General features: G+C 50.6%; 1 pseudogene; it reads left to right on the forward strand.

The window, feature by feature from the left end:
* Positions 1-428: 428 nt before the first annotated feature.
* Positions 429-3,663, forward strand: LOC146193302 (uncharacterized; annotated as a pseudogene).
* Positions 3,664-4,558: the final 895 nt, after the last annotated feature.

Below are 4,558 nucleotides of genomic sequence, written 5' to 3' on the forward strand. Positions count from 1 at the left end.
CTCACACTCTGATGCAAATAAACAGTCTACCCTGAGCTGCGGTCTGCGCCTGTTCGTTCTCTCCGTCCGGATACCGGACACCACAGAATAGCGACGAGGATTCAAGCATAATTTTCCGTTCCGAAAACTGTATATTCGCCAATATGTCGGGCGCATCTTACCCGCCGCCCCACCGTTCCTGCGTACGCCAGGCGAACCGGCAGTACTTTGGCAACAGTGGAAGCTGGTCTTCCTGAACTTCCTGGAAGCGGTGGGAGGCGACGACCTACAGCCCAGGCGTCGCAAGGCAATACTTCTGAACTCCTTGGGAACCGAAGGCCAACGTGTGTACCAAAGCCTCGACGCAACAAGGAGCACCACAGATCCTTGGGCAAGTGTTACGTCAAGTGCTCACGAAGACCTCTTCAATGCTGCTGTCGCAACGCTGGATGTCCACTTCGCAACAGCAACCAACGACCTGGTGGAACGTCACCGGTTTCGTCAGCGCAAGCAACTACCTGGTGAGAATTTTCAAGCCTACGTAAATGGTCTACGAGGACTTTCCGCGACGTGCAATTTCGGAACTGCAACTGACAGCATGATCCGTGACCAACTACTTGAGGGAACAACTTCGCAAAAAATACGACAGCGCTTACTTTACAAGGGATCGTCTCTCACTCTTCAACGCGCAGTTCACATTGGAAAGCAGATCGAGCAGGCAGAAAGGCAATTAGAAGAATTCAACGTCAGCGCTCCTGTGAACCGCGTGCGAGAAACAAAAACGGAATCATTCGACCCCTCGCATGGCACGTGCTACCGCTGTGGTTCGGCTTCCCATCTAGCAAATTTCTCTGCATGCCCAGCAAAAGCCAGACACTGCCGCAACTGTGGCAGTATTGGGCATTTTGCAAGCATCTGCAGGACAAAGAAAAAGAAAACTGCTAAACGAAGAGCCCCATGCCTGAAAGCAGAGACAGCCATCGCCATTAGAATCTTAAACGTCAACAATAAAGGTGGGCAACCGAAAGAAATTCGTGCCACAGTTACGATAGGACAACGTCCTTTTTCTCTCATTGTTGACACTGGGGCTACCGTCTCTCTGCTGAGCGAAGAACATTACCGCAGATTCTTCGCGGATAGGTATGCGTTGTGCTCGCCTGCTGTCACCCTCCACAACTACTCCGGAGAAAAGATAAACATCGTCGGATTCTTTCTGGCCGACGTGATTCATGGCGAAAACACCGCCGGTGTGCTGTTCCACATCACAACAAAAGGCACGTTTCTGCGGGGACTCGACGCCATACCCAGTCTGGGCATAAACATCGTCGGTTCAACTTTAATCTGCCGCAGCGTCGCGCATGCAGACTCTCCCCCTCTCTCCCCGCCGAGCTGCAGGATCAATTTTCGCACCTCTTCTCGACAGGCCTCGGGCTCGTAAAGAACTTCGTGCACCACATCCAGCGTCGCTCGTCCGTGCCGCCGGGTTCTGCAAAACTGCGGCGCCTGCCCTTGATTCTGCGAGAGCAAGTTTCCGAGAAGCTACGCCGTCTGCAGTCGCAGGGGATAATAGAACCCGTGTCTGCGTCGGAATGGGTCTCCCCCATAGTCGTCATGCGAAAGAAAAATGGCTCGCTTCGGTTGTGCGTAGACCTCCGCGAGGCTAACAAAGCTGTCATTGCCGACGCGTTTCCTCTCCCGCACACGGAAGAACTCCTGCATCAACTAGCAGGTGGGACGTGTTTTTCGAGGCTTGACTTGGCGTCTGCGTACCACCAAGTTGAACGTACACCGGAGAGTCGCGACCTAACAACTTTTATCACGCATGATGGGTTATTTCGATTCAAAAGAGTATGTTTTGGTCTGGCCTCTGCTGCTGCGGCTTTTCAAAGAATGATGCAACTGTTGTTGAAGGACTGCAAGGGTGTGCTCTGTTACATTGATGACATAATCGTGTGGGGAAGGACAAACCAGGAGCATAACAAACATTTGAAGCAGGTACTTGAACGTATAAGCGCTTCAGGATTGAAGCTAAATGATAAATGTCTTTTCGCTGTTCCTGAGCTGCACTTTCTGGGACATGTAATTAGTGGGAAAGGTCTGTGCCCATTGCCTTCCAAAGTAGACGGTGTTGTGAAAGCGCCTGCCCCTCATCATTTCTCAGCATTGCGTTCTTCTTTGGGACTTCTAGGGTACTACTCCCATTTTATCCCCCGATTTGCTGATTTGGTCGAACCGTTGAGAAAGCTTTTGAGGTCAAATCAAAAGTTTGATTGGAATGAGGAAGCTCAACGCAGTTTTGATCTCGTCAAAAGCTCATTATCAGCTAGTCCCGTCAAAAAGATGTGCAACCCAGAGTTAGATGTAATAGTCACCACAGATGCGTCGGAAAAGGGCTTGGGTGCTGTGCTTCAGGAACGCGATGGTGAAGAAATGCGCACCGTTGCATTTGCATCGAGAGCCTTGACCGTGGCGGAACGAAGATATTCCGTGGGTGAAAGAGAGGCTTTGGCATGTCTGCTTGCATGAGAGCATTGGCATCTCTACTTTTGGGGAAGAAGGTTTGTGTTGCGCACAGACCATCAGGCTTTGGTAACTTTGCTTTCGTCAGCTGGCGCAGGACGTCGGCCTCTTCGATTATCCAGATGGTCTGCTCGCTTACTGTACTACAACTTTTCGATCGAGTATCAGAAGGGGTCTCAAAACGTCATTGCAGATGCACTTTCACGCCTGCCTATTGAAAGCGCTTCAAATCAAACCGTAGACGAAGAAATAGTCTCGGTCGTGTCATCATCCGTGATAAAAGAGCAGCTGCAGCTTGCTACCGCTGCAGACGAGCTATTGCAAAAGGTTGTGGGGTATGTCACAAAAGGGTGGCCGCCGAAAAAGTCCGTTGAGGAAGCTATAAGTCACGGTCACATTTGCCAGACACTCGACAAGTCTGCTAAACCATCTTTCGCGCCTTTGCAAAATCTTTGGCATTCCCAGACAAGCCATGGCAAAAGCTCGCGATGGACATTGTAGGTCCTCTTGAATGGGCACCTTCCAACTGTTGATACATAATAACCCTGATTGATTACCACTAGAAGTGGCCTGAAGTTGCATTTGCACCGACAGTAACGTCGCATACTGTTGCTGAGTTCCTGCAGGGAGTATTCAGTCGCGAGGGTTTCCCGGACGAAATTGTACCTGACAACGGACTGCAGTTCAAGTCACAAATGTTCGAAGAATTCTTGCGCGAGGGGAGCATTATACATCGTTGCTCTTCTTTGCACTACCCTCAGGGAAGCGGTCAATAGAAAGATTCAACAGGGTGCTCAAAGATTGGATACAAATGGCGAGATTGAAAAAACGCCCGTTGAAAACTTCCTTGGTTGACTACCTCGGTACATAGAGATCAACTCCGTAAGCGACGACTGGCTTGCATCTGCGACGCTCCTACATGGTCGTCAACCCAGAACACGGCGCAGTATTGCTAGAATGCCCTCTGGGAGCGACGTACACTCTAATGCTGTATTGAAGCCCGTTCGCGAGAGGGTGCAAGATAAGCAGTCGTACGCCCAACAGTATATGGATAGGAGACGCGGTGCTAGGGCCCCAACATTTCGAAATGGTGACCTCGTTCGACTAAGGATTCCCAAAGCTGGAGGCAAGGCATCGTTTTCATACTCGGTCCATTTAAAGTAGCCAGAAAAAGAGGCCGAATTCATTTCTCCTAAGTGACGGCCGCTTCTGGAATGCGTCTAAATTATCTCGCGCACCAGAAAACAGCTCTGACTCTACACCGTCCCGGGCACTGCTTCCAGACAACGATCCAACTACTTCTGATGATCGCGCGGAACCAGCACCAGCTGAAACGACATCTGAACCGCAGTCTCCAGTGATTGAAGCAAGTTCAACTCCTCCGCAAAACAACAACACAGGACAAACGCTGCGTCGAAGTGCAAGAGACCGTCGCCCACCTGACAGACTTCAATACTGACTTTACTGTTTCTGCCCTCGTGCATACTGTGCTTTTAAGTGTGTTTTGTGTTTTTTTTTAAAGCGGGAGGTGATGTAGTATCCCGCACAAGTTTCGATTTTGTTTCCATACACCAGTGCTATCATCATCAGCACATTTCCTCTCTCTCTTCTCTCGAGCTCACACGCTCACACTCTGACGTAAATAAACAGTCTACCCTGAGCTGCGGTCTGCGCCTGTTCGTTCCGTCCGCCCGGATACCGGACACCACAGTGGCCCAGTACCGGAGGGGACTGCAGACGGCGCTTAAGTTCATCAAAGGCTTCTTCCTGCGGCGCTGCCCATTTAAAAGGTACGTCAGCCTTTGGTAGCTGTGTCAACGTTTCGGCGATGCGCGAAAGGTCCCTGACAAATCGTTGATAATAAGCGCACAACCCAAGGAACCTGCGCACGCCTTTCTTGTCAGCAGGCGTGCAGCTGTTTTCTCTGGGTCTCGCCGAACACCATCCTTGCTAACGATGTGACCTAGGAACCGCAGTTCCTCGTAGGCGAAGTGCACTTCTCTCGTTTTAACGTTAGTCCCGATGATTTGGTGGCTTCCAACACTGTCTCAAGCTTTCA

Source organism: Amblyomma maculatum, chromosome 4, assembly GCF_055883805.1.
Source record: "Amblyomma maculatum isolate TAMU_Amacu chromosome 4, ASM5588380v1, whole genome shotgun sequence".
Lineage (NCBI taxonomy): Eukaryota > Metazoa > Arthropoda > Arachnida > Ixodida > Ixodidae > Amblyomma > Amblyomma maculatum.